We start from the raw sequence: 18,086 nt of genomic DNA, 5'->3' as shown, positions 1-18,086 counted from the left end.
TTATATTGTGAAATTACATGTTGCGTTTTAGTCTAGTTTTGGGCATTGAGCTTAAAGGAAAGTATTGAATGAAAGTTGGATAAGGTCTTAATGATATGCTCCAATAAACAAAGACAAGAGCAACATAAGGAGAATAGCAAGTCAGAAAAGAGAGAAAAATTTAAAGTGTTCTTATATCATATAAGCTCAATATCTTTTGAGAGAAAAATCTTTGTAAAGTGAGAAACACTTTCAAGTGTTACGATTGTATTGTATTTGAACACATATCCTCTCACTAAGAGTCATTCATCTGTACCTTATAGAAAATCTATTTGTAGATTTGTTGTAAGTTCTTGAGAGAACTCAAATACTTTGTTGTCCGACTCAGGTTGAGTTGAACATCTAGACAATTTTCTAGGGTAGATCTGGAGAGGCTAAACTCAATATAGTCAAGTTGACTAAGAAACCAAGAGTAGTACTCATACTCGTTGTAACCAAGAGTGGTGAGAATACTCGGTGAGATCATGGAAAGACAAAACTCGTGTCATCTTAAAAAAAATAGTGAAACCCCTTAAGAATTCTTAAAAAAAACTAGATGTAGTTCAAATTGAGTGAACCAGTATAAAAATTTGTTGTGTACTATTTCTCTATTCAATTGTGTTCCATTTTCTTATATCATTAAAACCTAGCATGATCTTTAACATTCTTACACACCATCTTCGTAAACTATTAAACGCTAGTTTGTAAAGAAATTTAAAAACAATATTCATCCCCTGTTTTTTCCTTGTAACTTCATTTCTCAGCAATGATGACATTTATCATAAATATCATTCACTGTTGAGAAAATGTACGTTACCTTTAGCTAACTCATTATTTTCCTTATAATTGAAAAAAATTATTTAAATTTATAGTTCTTCCATTTTGGATAATCATGAGTGCCTTATAAATTTAACCTTTATAAGATGAACTACATTTGCAAAGTATTTCCGTTTTAATTTTGTGATTATTTAATTTTACAACAACACTTTATATGATTTTTGACAAGTTTAACTTGTTATAGTGTTTCACATTTTGTAGAGATCATGCATCATAGTATTATGACTTTGTTTAAATTTTAAATTATATTTACTTTATTTTGGTGTTAATTTTGTGATCAAAATTTATTTTTGGGCAAATTAAATTATGTTTTTCATATGACTTAAATTGTGATACTCTAAATTAGTTTAGATGAAATATTGACTTCCTTGAACTTAAATTAATTTATGTAAACATTGTGATATTCCTCTAATTATTTTAATATTTAAAAATTACATTTTTTAGTAAAAAGAATAAGGTTTTTTCTTTTTAAATATCTTAACCCAATCAATCTAACCTACCTAAGAATGGCTTGAATTAAATTAATTTTAACAACGAAAAAAAAATACAGAAAATCAACGCAACCCAACATTTTTCATAAGGAGTTAGATAATAAATAAATTGAATATGTTTTTAGTTTGTGAATTTTGCTACGAAATTAAAATTCATCTTTATCTATATTTTGATGTCAAACTTTAAAAATAAATGAATATAATTTTTTTAATTTAATTGCGTTAAGCTTTTTAGAAATAATATAAAACATGTTTGAAATATAAAATGAAATTAACGTAATTGGATTAAAAAGATTATATCTATTTATTTTTAAAGTTTAAAACCAAAATGTATCAAATTTTTAAACAAAGACGAATTATAATTTTTGCGTCGAAGTTAAGATATTAAAAACATATTTAATCGGTTATAAATTTACTCACTTTCTACCAAATTAACTCGGTAATTATATTTTACTTTTTCACAATTTTAGTCTCTTATTTCAAAGAAAAGTGTAATTGTGATCTAGTCCTTAACTTTTGTTTATATTTTAATTCATCTTTTTTTATTTTCCGTTAAGCTTTTGACTTAAAATGCCAAGTACCATAAAATAATTATTTAATTAATTAAAATGTAAAAATAAGGTAAATAAACATGAGCAAAATTAAACATTGAGCCAAAATTTCATATTTTTCAAAGGCTAAAATCACGAATCAAGAATTAAACAAATATCAATATTGTAATTTAGTTAATAAAAAGATTTTTAATAACATTTTTTCTTATATTTATAACAACAATATAATATTTTTTATTTATTTTAGTTAATATTTTCTTTATTTATTTTTTACTTGAAGTGAATTTTATATTTTCTTAAAAACTTTAATATAATCTCTTCCATTAGGTAAAATGCTTACCCTCATTCCTTCTATTCTTGGTTATGGAATTGAATAACAAACGCGTAAAGAAAGTGAGAAATTGTATTCGTTAATAGTTTATCATTTTCTAAATGAAATTAATTTTAATGTAATATAAATGATCATATATAATTTCTTTTTTTTTTAAATTATAAAGATCACATTGAACAATAAGTATATAAATAAAATATTAAATTATTATTATAAATGTAAAACCTGAGATTATGAAAGAAAACTATAAATAACATTACATTCAACTGTGACTAAAATAGAAACAGGAAATTAGCAAACGTGGGAAGTTCTGAGGATTGGAAAGAGAACAGAAACATGTCCTTGTCGAGCGCAGTGGCGCAACAAACATATCTAGCAGAAGATATGCTTAGGCTCAAACATGCAGTGCATAGGAAACTACGATTCGTTATCTGGTGCAACGTTAAGATTTCACAAGATTTGTGTCGAACGCGTTTCGGTCTGACTCCCAAAAGTTGATTGCGCTCTTTGCGTTCTCATTGGGGCGTGGAGAAGACGCGCTATGACTCGAGATGATGACGAGAGAAGTAAGTTGGGGCAAGCACTTTTAAGATGAATTGACACGTGGTCCACCAGTAGAACCAAGTCACGTGTCCACATTCTCCAACTTCCTCATCCACCATCGCATACTTTCACCTCACATAATTTTTCAATGGTCACCCCACCCAATCATGGATTTTCATTTTGGTAGCATAAAACTAGAAGAAATTATTTAATTATATATTTTAAGATTAAATATATTTTTGTTGCACTTAAAATCTGAGTTTTGGTTTTCTTGTACATATAACTCATCCATGTTTTAAGGTTTTGTTTTATATTAATGTGACTCATACAAAAGATAAGTAAAATTTAGCCAATGATTATTTTCATTTTAGTTCCTTAAAAAAATATTTGTTTTTCGTTTTTCTTAAATGAAAAGATCAATATTTTTTATTTTACTATTATGATTATATTAGTTACTTGTTGATGTATAAGGAGAAATTAAATTGATAATTTTAAGGATATGTTTATTTTTTAAAATGGATTTGGGAGAGTGTATTTTAGATAAAATATAGGTGAAAATGAGATTGTCTTAGAAAATATAGCGAAATGTTTGTGTGGAGACAAAAGTTAAGATGGATGGTAAATTGGTTCTTCTAGTGACCTACTTTTTCTTTCTATAACTCTATTTTATTGAGAAGTTTTAGGTGCACAAAAAGTTGAGTCACAAAAGTTTTCAAAAAACAAAATAGATCCATTTGCAACAGTTCTTAGAGTTTTGATGTAGAAATAATATTTTTCGAGTAAATTAAGGATTTAACTTATTTTCTCTTTTAACATACCGCCCAAAGTTTATCTTTTTCAAATAATACTTTAGCATACCAATTACTAAGCAACTTATTCAAGTATTTAATATGAATATGAGTAACTCTTTTATGTCATAACCTTGGATTTTTTGCCTTATCAACCAAACATGTTATGCTACTACAAGATGCATTTTCAAGGTCGATCAAATATATATTATTATGTCTCAAACCTTTTAGTACAATCTTAGTTGAATCGTTTTGATGGATGGTGAAATAGTCACGTTCAAAGGTTACCTTGAGTCCTTTGTCACATAGTAGACTTATGCTAAATATGTTATGCTTTAGCCCTTCTACATACAACACATTCTTAATCATTTAGATATATACACCTCAAATATCACCTGCTCTAAGAATCTTTCATTTATTATTGTCTCCATAGGTGATAAAGCCTTGTTCTTTTATTTGGAAATTGACAAATTTATTCTTATCTCTAGTCATGTATCTTGAATATCCACTCTCAAGATATCACATTAACTTTCTAGGTTTTGGAGATTCCTACAAAACTAAGCGAACAAGCTTTTTTAGGTCCCTAACAACTTATATGGGTCCAAAATCATTTTATAACATGCATCCATCATATTTTTCATTATGAACACCATAATGCTTGATTTTGAACTTGTTTAAAGTGTAACCCTTTTTCATACAATAAAAACAAGTGACACTATTTGAATTTCTAAAAATAGTAGTTCCCTTTTTAACCTATACCTTACAGGTGCTTTTAATTGGATTCTTTCTTTTAGGAACACTTTGTTTTTTGAAAACCTTTTTCTCAAGTGTAGGTTTTTCAACATTTTTGTTTTTAGTTGCCTCTTTAAGAAACTTTTCTAGAATATCAATATCAAACATGTAACTCTTCAACGAATCACATTCAACATTTAAAACATCTTTCTTTTCTAAGTCTAAAATGTTATTTTTCAAAACAACTTCTTCTTGTAGATCTTTTTCAAATTTAAGTTGTAATTCTTTAAAATCCTTTTTTCAATTTCTTACGAGCAGCATCCAATTTTTTAGATTCATCCAATAATTCTTGTAATGAATCATGCAATTCTATATAATCATTCTTACAATTAGAGACACTTACTTGCTTCTAGAGGATTCATGGTTTGCCATTAGACAGAAATTTGCTTGCTCATCCGAGTCACTTGAGTTGTTATCCTCCCAAGCTATCTAAGCTTTCTTCTTCATAAGGATTTATTTTCCTTCTTTTCTTCATCATTTTTTGTGGTTTGGCTAGTCTACCTTAACATCCCCTCTTTCTCCAAAACCATAACACTTGTACCTGGAAGAAGATCCTTGATTCTCCTTCCTCTCACTTCTAAATGGTCCTTTTTCTTTGGACTTCATGAAATCTTTGAACTTATTGATCCTTAGACTCAGGTTTTCGTCATCTAAGTCTTCATCCTTCTTGGGGATTTTGTTCTTTGTAATTTCAATCTTGAAGGCCAAGTTCTTTTTCTTTCCTTAGTCTTCTTCCTCATTTATCCAATTCAAGTTCATGCTCTTTTAACTTTCCGAAAAAAGCCTCCATTGACATGCTTGCTAAGTTTTGAAACTCTGTTATTGTAGTAACCTATGGTTACCATGACCTATTCAAAGAATTCAAGATTTTTATATTTATTTGATTAGTGTCAAAATATTTACCTATGCCGAAAAAATTATTGACAATATAAGTGAAGTGCTTTTGCATGTCATATATGGTCTCTCCTTGTTGCATCTAGAACATCTCGTATTCCTGGATTAAAATGTTCTTCTGTGCTTCCTTGACATTATCAGTTCCTTCACGAGTTATACAAAGAACTTCCCACGTCTCTTGATCACTTTTACATATAAATATTTTGTAAAACTCATCCAAAGTTAAGGCAAAAGAAATAATATTTCTGGCTCGAACATCATACTAAGTCCTTTTGTTCTCTTCCACAATCCATTGTGAAAAGGGTTTTGGTTCATGCAGGTCATTCACAAATATAGTAGGTAGAAAATGTCCATTTAAAATAAGATCCCAAACACCTATATCAACATATTCTAAAAATATTTGCGTCCATACTTTCAGAAAGGATAGTTTTCTCTAGTAAAAAGAGGAGGTTTGTTAATAGAGACACCTTCAACAAAGGTTTGATTTTGTCCCATCATTTTCAAAATATTTGAAAAACTATTAAAGCAAACTCTGATACCAATTTTTAGAACCGTGCAGCGAAATATTCGCGTGTAGACAAAACCAATAGAGGACTGAATTGGTTTACTTAATAAAAAATGTGTCTTTTAATAATTTTCTCTTTTAATAAATCGATTTTATAACATAAGTATATTACTTTAAAATAGAACAATAAAGATAAAGAGTGTAGGGAAAGATAAAGTTGCAAAGTTAGTTTTATACTTGTTCGGATAAAAAAGATCCTATATCCAATTATTAATCTCTCTAAAGAAGGATTAACTAATCACCAAAAATAACCACAACTTACAACAACAAAGAGTATAGTAAGTTCGAAAACACTTTTCTTGAAGACACAAAAGATAATAATACTTCCTTTAACAAACAAATGATAGACAACTTCTCCTATAGCCACAATAGATGTCCACACTCACTTAGACACACTCAACGAAAACACTTTAGCAACACTAGGTTTTATAAGGTCTTTTCTTAAAACATAAAAAGTTTCTTTGAAACAACACTAAGCTTCTTACAAAAAAATGAATAGTTTGAAATTTGTGGAAACAAAGTTTATATAGACTCAAAATTTGAAAGTTTAGATCAGAAAACTAAAGAACTATTTTGTTATTAACAATGATAATAAATTATCATAAATAATAATCGATTATTTAAAAACAATACACTAAATTTCGACATAAATAAATACATAAATCTAATTGTACCCTTTTAATTCATCTCCAAAATCTATAGAAAATACACTAAAAAGATAATATTATCCTTATTGTATACAAAGTATAAAGAGTTAATTAAATAAGAAAAAAATTATTAAAATGAAATTAATAAACCTTTTTTATTATACCAAGTTAATAACCAATGTAATTAAACGAAAGTATAACTATTTAAAAAAAGGATAAATAGGTAAGAAAAGTGATTAAGAGGTTCACCATTGAGCGGAGAAAAAGTTATAGGAGGGCGGAGTTTGGTATTGTGAAAACTGTATGACATTGCGGAAAATAATTTAGAAAGCGTGATAGGTTGAAAAGTTGAAGGAGGTGAAGAGAGAAAAGAAAAGAAAAGATGTGAAAGAAAAAATGCATGTGTTTAAAAAAAAGCGTAGAAATTGAGGGAAGTAAGAGACAGCAATATTAAGAGGCGAGAGAGGGTTGGCGGTAGTTGATTGGTTGAAGAAGAGCATCGGGTACATGACTTGATTTACTTTAGTGGAAGGGTCCCTTTCTCAACCCATAAATCAAAATCAACCAATGAAAACCCATTGCTGCCTGTTCCTTTCATAAGACAGGTGTCCTTCTCCTCCTCTTTTCCCTCCACCACTCCTTCTTTCATGGGCCATTGCTCCGGACACAGACACACACTCACTGTCATTGCTGTGACTCCACGTCACACTCAACACCAATTCGTACAATGTGTTATCATGTTTCTTCTCAGACAGAAAATGGGACTTTTATTTTCTACATCGATCATGTGGAGAACCTTTTCCTCTTTAATTTTGTATTATTTTTAGGTTAAATCATTCACTAAGTTCCTATTTTCGCATGAAATCTCAATTTCGTTCCTTTCTTTCTGAAAATATCAATTGGGTCCCAATTTTATGAAAATTGCAACAAATCGATCCTTTCCGTTAAATTGGCTGGACGGCGTTAAAAAAATTGATGAGTGGATGCTGTGATGACGAACGAACGCTCGTCCACCAGCGAACGAACTCTCGTCCACCAGCGAACGAACGCTCGTTCACCAGCGAACGAACGCTCGTCCACCAGCGAACGAACGCTCGTGGACGGACGACCGTTCGTTCCACACTGGACGACCGTTCGTTCGGTGGTCGACGAGCGTTCGCTCGCTGGTGGACGAGCGTTCGTTCGCTGGTGAACGAGCGTTCGTTCGCTGGTGGACGAGCGTTCGTTCGTCATCTCAGCATCCACTCATAAATTTTTTTAACGCCGTTTGACACTATTTAACGGAAATGATCGATTTGTTGCAATTTTCATAAAATTGGGACCCAATTGATATTTTCAGAAAGAAAGGAACGAAATTGAGATTCCATGCGAAAATAGGGACTTAGTGAATGATTAAACCTTATTTTTAATATAAATTTCGGTTTGTAATTCAATTAATATTCTTTTTAATTTTAAATTTTAACACATGAGTTTACGTATTTTTATATATGATAGCTATATTTGAACTTTAAGAATATATGATTAATCTCTTTGGTATATTTTCTTTTTCGTGTAAGTATTTTTAATTGCGAGTATCTTTTTCATATTACTATTTATTTTAATGGGATATTCTTACTTAAACTTTTATAAAAAGACTTTTAATATATAGATCATACTTTACTTATAGATTTGGTCACTAAGTTAACTATATATTCTATATCATGTTAAGAAGTGAATTTTAAGTCTAACTCAATCTTACAAAATCAGTTTGTAAAGTTAGATTTACATCTACTTATATACTGTAAATTGACATTATCTCTAGTCGATGGAAAACTTCCAATACACCCCACTCATGCAAAGACATATACATTTCGAGGGTGCGACTATACATTAATGAGTGGTATGATAGTGACTTGATAACAAGTGGAACAATAGACCCAACAAAAACAAATTTCACTAGGATAGATTCTAACTCATGACTTTGATACCATGCTAAGAAGTGAACTTTAAGCTTAACTAAACTTTAGACTAATTATGTTAATGGGCATCTAACCATTGACACATTACATGGCACTAATTATAAGACTTCGACAACAAACATTAAACTTTAGCTTAAGAGTAAGGGATATGTTGATCATCTCACCCAAAGTGCGCCTTCTATTGATGGTAGCGGAACGTCTCATTAGTTGAAAATTAATGCTAAATTATGAATGGTTCTCAAATATATTATTCACTCATTTTTAAAACAACTGTTTCGTACCTATAAAATATGTTATTGGTCTTATATGGATTTTCTTATGACTATTCTCATGTTTGTGATCACATTTTGAGCTCCCTTGTTATCCCCAATTTTGCTTCTACTTGCTTTGTTAAGACAAGATCGTCAAGAGAATAGACTGTCTACTGTTATGTATGAAAATTTGTTTTAAAGAAATAATGTCTAAGAAAGAAATATTTTGTAAACATTTATAAAAGCTTATGATAATGTTTTCTGGATTGAACTGTCTAATGAAGTAAAGTTATGAACAACGTCTAAGAAAAGAAAGCGTTTACCCTTTTAATTGAGTAACAAGCTAACGTTTCATAAACAAGAGAGTCTATCTCTTTTATAACACTAAAGATTAAAGAAAGTTTTATTTAATACAAAGTTATCTCAAGCAAAGTGTCTTAAGAATACATCGTCTAATGTATGACCGCTAAATGCTACCTTTCACAAATATATGTGAAGAAGCATCTAATGTTTATACCATCTGATGATTATACATGTTATAAGTTTCACTAATTGATGCATTTATGAATGACATGGCAAATGATAAAATGTTTAAAATATGCAATACAGTCTAAATGCTTATGAACTTTCGAAATATTTAATGCATGTACGATAAAGTGCTTCGATGCTTGTATAATTTGTTCTTAATATTTGATCAAATCACTAAAGCATAAAGATATGATCAGAATCATTGCATCTAAGAAGAAGGCGTTGTGAGAGACGAAGAACATTCTGGGAATGTTTTCCTTAAAGCCTTTTGCTTTGTCACATCGTACAGGCTTAGTTTTGGTAAAGGCTATGATAAAGCTCCAAACCTATATAAGTAAACTAAATTTTGACTTCCTACCTAAAACTACATGCTCTCCTAAAGTCAACTTTCTAGTCTAACAGTTATCTTTCAAGAAAAGCTATATATAGGCGAAAGCTTGAAGAGAAGATAAAAATGATAACACAAGAAAGATAAGATGTATACATGTGTAAGGCCTAATGCATAAAGCCCAACTAGTTGGCCCATTAAAGATCATCTAGGAAAAGAAAAGGAGTTTTCAAAATCTCCATGTCAGCAAAATCGTACAAACCTCATTAAATGTACCTTGATTACCCTGAAAACCCTTACTGTTTAAATTCCAAGAAACCACATTTGCCCCTCATAAACATAATCGCCAAAGGAAACCAAATGTCTTTGTGCCCTTTAATTTTTGTCTGAAATCCCGAACACTCTCACCCTCACTCTCAAGCACCTTATCTCTGAAACCATAAACACTCAAAATCCCAAAAACTCTCTCTGACACCATGACCGACATAATCCTTGAATTATTCCAGCCGTAATCAAGTTGTTATCGAACCACCCATTAATGTATAATATCATAATCGATATGCATTTTCCTTGCCATGAAGGAGGTGTGTTAGGAGTCTCACATCGACTGAAGATAAAACCAAATCAGAATACGTAAATAGGTGCAAGTCTTACCTTATAAACCATTTTTGTTAGGTTGAGTTAGATTTAAAGTTTACCTCTTATAAATTGAGAATGTACATGCCTTTTTTCTCTTTAAATTTTGTATTATTTTTAATATAAATTTTTGTTTGTAATTAAATTCAATTAAACTTTAAATCGTACAATTTTTAGTTTTAGTTTTTACAATGGGATTTTTTAGGCTATATTATAGTAATAATATTATTAAATTTTTGGTTTAATAGATTCGGAAGTCCCTATTTGTGCAGATTTACGTCAATTAGGTCATCGTATTTTGAAAGTGCTCAATTGGATCCCTATTTATGTAAAATTGAGTCAATAATGCCCTTGCCGTTAATTATTGTGGACGGCGTTAAATTTTTTGCATTAATGGCATGCTGAGGTAACATTTAACAATGACGTAACACAGTAACACCTCATTATGTGGATTTATTTAATTTTAAATTTTTAAAAACTTTAAAATATGGTAAATTTAATAAAAACACTACATTATATTTATTTATGGACATGAGATTAAAACGTATTAGGATTAAGTTTGGTATTTTGGGGTCAAATTTTGAGTGTGCGAGAAAATTGGGGAAAATAGGGTTTTTCGTGGATTCGTTCTGGTTCGATATTGGGAGAAAATAGGGTTATGGTGAGAAATTAGTTGTGGATGAAGTTTGGTTTTACGATTTTGGCGTCATCTATCGTTGATTTTTTGGTGGAATCGGCAAATTGTTAGCGGTGAAGCACTGTGGGCAACGCCTAAAGCAGAGTCTTCTGAGTTGACTCAAAACCAGCATAGAAACATTGCACGGTATTGGTGGCGGAAGAGGTCGAGGAGTTGGGATGGGGAGAAGTCGAGGGGGAGAGGGTGGTGAATGACAAAAGTGGAAGATGAGAGAGTGGAGGAGAATCTGAAGGTGGAAGAGATAGAGAAAGAGAATAAGAAATGTGTTGTGTGGTGTTGGGTTATTACAGTGTAAGGAATAGGGTGGTAGTAGAGATAGGATAGTACCATTGAGACAAATTTACAAACATGTGGCGTGCGTGAAGAATTGGTGACCACAGGAACGATGCCCAGAAGCCAAAGCCACCAAAGGAATTGAATAATCCAGTGCAAAGATAAATCAATCAATTCACCAATGAGAGATAAATTATCACAGAAGAAAAATTGACTCCTTTTTTCCACTTCTTTCTCATCAATAAAAACACACTAAAAGTTCATAAACCCAGAAGCCAAAGCCATAAGCAGAAAACACTGTAAGACTGTAAGGCATGTGAGGTGCACTAGGCGGTTGGATTGGGGGGTAGGCGTGGATGTAGATGTTGAAGAGGTAGGTGTGGGAGGGTGAGAAGAAGGTTTCCCAAAGAGGAGGAAGTGGAAGGCGATTCTAGAGGTGGAGGAGAGGTGGGAGGTGGTGTGTAGGGCGGAGGCGCGGCGGAAGAGGGCGAGGGCGTCGACCGAAGAGGGCTATTAAACCATTTTTAGGTTTTCTTCTTCTCTATCTGATGAGATTGTGGAGATGATTGTGTAGTTGACTGTGCAGTTGATTGATTGTGGAAACAAAAATATAGAGAATTTTTTATGGTTGAATTTAGAATGGTTAAGACATTTATGAGCTTTAAAATCTCTTCATTTACAGGACTATATTTATTAAATATAATTTATTTTAAACTTAAAATAAAATAACTCCATGTAATGAGTTCTTACTGTGCCACAAAGTTAGTAAATGTTACCTTAGCATGCCACAATGCAAAAAATTTAACGCCGTCCACAGCAATTAACGACAAGAACATTATTGACTCAATTTTACATAAATAGGGACCAAATTGAGAACTTTCAAAATACGAGGACCTAATTGACGCAAATATGCACAAATAGGGACCTCCGAATCAATTAAACCTAAATTTTTTAAACAATATATTTTTTAAAATACTTCAAATCAACCCTCAAATGTAATAAAACATAAATTATAAGTTACATATAATCTATCTTATATATATATATATATATATATATATATATATATATATATATATATATTATATTTTGAATAACACACGCCACACACACGCGCACATGCCACACACACACATACAGACACAAACACATACATACACACACAAACATGCATACATAGTAGCTTTTACGTTTCTCGAAATGTGTTCTTGTGTTATAAGGTGTCGTTGTCGTTATTAGGTTTTGAAGTTTGGTTCATCCCTTCAAGGGAGATGTTTTTCGTTCCTTGTGATTTATTAGGGAAGATGTTTTTCATATCTTGTGGTTTCAAGAGAAGTGTTTTTGAGTGACACAGTGTTGTTGCTGTTAGTGTTTACAAAAGTGGTTAATCCCTTCAGGTTTGTAAAGGTAAGTGTTCTTCATCTCTTATGCTTTTCAAGAAAGGTGTGTTTTCATTCGTTGTGGTATTTCAAGGAAGATGTCTCCATCTCTGTGGTTATTCAAGGGAGGCGAGTTTCATCACTTATGGTTTCAAGAGAGGTGGTTTATCATTCTGTGTAAGTTTTCGTAAAGAAGGTGTCCTTTTTTATCTTGATTATGATTTTTCATGTTGCAGTTGTGATTAATGGTTGTAATATTAAATTCAAGATACTAATTAGTGATCACTTTGTTTGAACTAGCTGCAACTGGATGTAGGATCTGTTTTGATATGAACTAGTATAAAATTTGTATGTGACTTTTTCTATTCCTTATTCTCTTTTTTATGCTACTTATGAGAAAAATTAATTTTTACACATTTTCTATAATATTAGTACTTAGATATTTATTACTATAGTTTGATATAAACTTAGGATTCATTAAATAAAAGTTTTAATAGCTCAATTTTTTTTGAAAAGTTGAAACTTTAACTTTAAACCAATTCACCCCCTCTTGGTTTTGTTTAATCTCCTATATTATTTTAACAGTGTGAACTTAGTTGAACTGACATACAACAATGTCTCTACATCAGTTGACATCGTCTCATACACATGCACTTAGGAAAAAGATTTTATACCAACATTGGAAACCATGTCCTCTAATCGGTCTTTATCCAATCCCTCTTCTATGGTGGAATCAACAACATCTTCAATTTAGGAGACAAATGGAAAGTCTATTAATTTTTTGTGTCATGTCCAAGTTATATAACTTCAAAGGAAACCATCACATAGAAGGTATTCCTTAATTTCAGTTTCTTTCAACCTTCTCCCATTCAAATAATTGACATAAGGACATCCAAACTTAACTTCATCGCCACTTCTACCTCGCTGCGATGCATAAATTGTATAAATTCTTCTACTTCTCTCATATTCAACACTGATGAATTAATCTAATCCCAATCCATACATATATGTACTAAAATTGTATGGACAATTTCAGTATCCCCTAAAGGAATTATCAACCTAACTTAGTATTCTAGGTGTGATTCTATCCCATTAAAAAAGACTTACTTTTTTTAGTTAATTGATACATATCAATTGCAAACAATATTTCTTAAATTTTACAATATTTTTCCAACATTTCACATTGGTCTTTAAGTTACACGAAATGTAAATGGTTATCAACCACAATCAATATGCATTCGAAGATAAATAAAAAATAAAGTTATCAAATATTCATGAAGTCTAATATATGTATATTAAAATATATATTCACTAATAAACTATTAAAAAGTATGTAATATTCTTCAATTGTCCAATTGGAGATAGTTCAAGATCATTTACATATAAAAAAAATATATAAGTTTTTCAAAAAAAATAGGAGATATTACATAATTTTTGTATTGAATCTCAAACAAAAAACTAAAACTCACTTAATGTAACAACACTTCCAAACAAACTAAATTTAAACATACAATAAACCGTTTAAAAAAGATAATTAATTCAACATATTAATCAAAAAGTAAATATATTAAGAAAAAAATAATTAAATAAAATATATTAAACCACATATTAAAATAATAAATATTTCAAATAATAAAAACAAAAAAAATATAGTAAAATTTTTTAAGCCACTAATCCAAGAGAGGAACCTAAGAGCATTAGAAGCTCACTGGGGCATCAGAAACAACAATGGTGACAACAAAAACCCAAAATGCAATGGTAGTAATTGCTACACTTAGAAACCTAAAATGAAAGCAAAAATGAAAAAAATTGGGAATTAAAGAAAAAATGAACCTAAATGTAAGCAAGAAAAAATGAAGAAATGTGAGAAAATGCCTCTCTTTGGTGGAGGAGGAGAAGAAGAACATGTTTGGAGCAATGGGGGCTTCAATAGAATACTCACAGACAAGTAAATTTTTTTAAAAATTTATCCTATTTAAACGATATAGGCTATAGTTTTTCGTAAATTGTAGTTTATGCTCTAGTAGCCAAAGTATTGCTACGATTCTCTAAGAAACTGTAGCATATACTATGATTAATTTAGTATAGGCTATTATTTTATATGGACGGTAGCCTATACTTTGTTTGTAATTTGAAAAATGCCACCTCATTTGAATGTTATGTTTTTCTCATGACCAAAGCCTATTATTGGTAGTTAAATGAGATTTGCATTAATATAGATGAGCCAAGTAATAAATGAATTGTGGTCATTCAAACAAGCCTTTTATTTAACCTAACCATTTTCTACAACTTTCTATTTTGATTATAATCTTTAAAATTTTATAGATTAATAATAATACCATCAAAGTGCTCAACTCGTTATTATTTGATAAATATTTATACTATGAAAAAAATGTAAATAAAACTTAATCACTTCTATTATTTTTTAAATTTGTAACGAAAAATGGAAATAGCTTAAATCAATGAAAAGAGATGCAGAAGTACGGAGATGATAGAAATCAAAACATAATTGAAATGTCACTAAAATATGATTAATATGAAAAAGATGAATTAAATTAGAAGTTAAAATGATGGTGCATTCTCATTAGTTATAAGACATAGAGTTTTAGAGAACTTTTATAGATATTTTGTGTAATAATATGTTACTCACACCGAACACCATTGTAGATGTCTATATAGGTTGTCGATTTGTAGCGTATGTCGATTGTACTATAGGATACCCAACCCTCCAACGGTCAACCAATAACAACCACTGAAGGTTACTGTAATGACGTTCGACCACACAGCTTGGTCGATCACTTGATAACCAACCGTAATAGCTTACGACCACGTGACGCTCTCGACCATTTGAGGCTCGACAGCCGCATAAGCGATGTCGCGACATGAGACATACGTCCGACACGTCATCCACCTAGGTCGACACGAATGATGATCGACATACAGAGGCTCGACAGACAACCGCATAAGCGATGTCGCGACATGAGACATACGTCCGACACGTCATCCACTTAGGTCGACACGAATGATGATCGACATACAGAATGTGACACCATGATCTAGCAGTTAAGCAGTTACACACCTTGACTGAATAACGCCGCGAATCACGACCATATATCGTGGAAATAATTGACTCAGTGTCAGCGCACAATTCGACGGTTACAACTTCCACTTCAGTAACTGACCGGATTTTCAGGTAAACGGTTTATTATGTTAATTTAAATATACGAAGCACACCAGAAAAAAGGTACGTTTTTCCCCTAAGAGAAAATTGATTGAGATTTTCATATTTCGAACAACACCCTTGTTGACTTGAGCGTCGGAGTGCCTTTGCAGGTACCCAGCCCACTTTGCTTACGAAGATCAGAGAAGAGAGAGAGAAATACAACACAGTGAAGCCAGCACCAGAGAGAAAGGGAGCAAGGTTGTTAGGTTCGTATCTTGGTCTCCACATCCCTACTGAAACATTTTGGCGCCCACCGTGGGGCCCGAGATTACTATCCCAACAACGACCACCGGAACAATGGAAAATTCCGATACGCACGATTTGATCAGGCAATTGCAAGCGCAACTTGAGGCACAGGCACAAACCATGCAGGAGATTCAGCGTAAACACGCAGAGGAGATGGCGGCACTGCGAGCACAGATCCCAACGCCAGAGTTATCTGCTTCCAACAGACAGGAAGATAACGATGCCAGCCATCATGGGGAAGCCTCCGAACGGGCCGGCGGAGGAAGGAGGGGGCCTACTCCTATGCGCCTCACTAACCTGCTTCCATTCACAGAAGCCATCATGCAAGCAAGCATGCCGGACAAGCCTCCTCCAACTCTAGAACGCTACAATGGCTCTGAAGATCCTGACGACCATCTACGCAATTTTATAGATGCCATGGCATTCTATACCGATAGCGATCCGGTGATATGCAGAGCTTTCTCCTTATCCCTCAAGGGGGAAGCTCTGGAATGGTTCCATAAACTTCCCCGATATTCCATAGATTGCTTCGCAACCGTCGAATCTTTATTCCGGAAACAGTACGCGGCCAATAAAAAACCGGCGATGACTGCTACTGAGCTTGTCCATACCAGACAGGAGAAGGATGAGACCTTGAAAGCTTTCATGCAGCGGTACATCGAGACAGCCCGGCGGGTGCCAGACATAACTCCTACTTTCATCATCAGCAATCTGTCGTCCTGCTTAAAGCCGGGGCAATTTTCGGAACAATTATATGCTGACCCTCCAGCATCCATGGAAGAATTACAATCTACTGTGGCAAAATTCATCCGCATTGAAGACCACCGTAACGCCAGAAAGAAGCACCACCAAGATGCCCCCAATCAGGAGACAAGAAAACCAGCAAAACGACCCCCCAACGACTACAGGCCAGAACGAGTACCTCGGAAGGAGTCGGGGTGGACATCTAAATATGATCGTTACACGACCCTCAACGCACCAAGGGCGAGGGTACTGGAAGAGGCCTTACACGCCGAACTTCTCACCGTGCGGCGAAAAGTCACTCCCAAGAATGCGGATAACAGCAAAACCTGCCGGTTCCACATGAACCATGGGCACGACACGGAAGAGTGCAACATGGTAAAAGACGAGTTAGAACGACTCATTCGGGCAGGTTATCTCCAGAACTATGTCAAGGAGAGAGTTTCCACTAGAGCAACAACTCCTCGCCGAAGAGACCCTCCTAGGCGAAGTCCCCAGCGATCACCCCCCAGGGACGATCGACACCGCAGGCGGTCGCGCAGTCCGCCTCGACGCATAGAGAGAGAACGCTCAGTCCGAGGCCGCATCGACACCATATCTGGTGGTTTCGCTGGGGGAGGCGTGTCGGCTTCGGCGAGGAAGCGACATTTGAGACAATTGAAGTCGGTCCATATGGTCGAGCGGCAGGCTCGGTCGATCCCCGACATTACGTTCACGAACGCTGACTTCCATGCACCCGACCCCGACCATGACGATCCTATGGTCATCACGGCTAACATAGCTCGTTATGATGTCAGCAAAGTCCTCGTCGATCAAGGAAGTTCAGTCAATATCTTGTACTGGTCCACCTTTCAGAAAATGGATCTATCCGAGGATCTCATCGCCCCGTTTAACGAGCAGATTGTCGGATTCTCAGGGGAAAGAGTAGACACCAGGGGATACCTTGACCTACGGACTCGGCTCGGAACAAGTCGAGAAGCTCCTGAGCTTCGGGTCCGATTTCTTTTGGTCGAGGCAAACACGTCGTACAATGCTCTGCTAGGACGACCTTGCCTGAATGCGTTCGGGGCAATAGTATCTACTCCCCACCTCGCCATGAAGTTCCCGACAGATCATGGTACTATTTGTACCGTCAGAGCCGATCAGCAAACAGCCCGACAATGTTACGTCGCCGGGCTAAAAGTCACCCCTTTTGTTCCATCCAAAAGGGCAAGAGGAGTCGAGGCAGCAGCAGTTGACTTAGACCCCCGGACCAATGTAGACGAACGTCTTCATCCGCAAGGCGAAGTCAAACTCCTATCCCTGACGAATGACGCGTCTAAAACCACCAGCATTGGCGGAGATCTTCCCTTGGGCGAGGAACACGCCC

Source organism: Vigna umbellata, chromosome 4 (genome assembly GCF_029865625.1).
Source record: "Vigna umbellata cultivar VRB3 chromosome 4, Vumbellata_1.0, whole genome shotgun sequence".
NCBI classification, from domain to species: Eukaryota; Viridiplantae; Streptophyta; class Magnoliopsida; order Fabales; family Fabaceae; genus Vigna; species Vigna umbellata.
Note: the sequence above shows the minus strand (reverse complement) of the source record.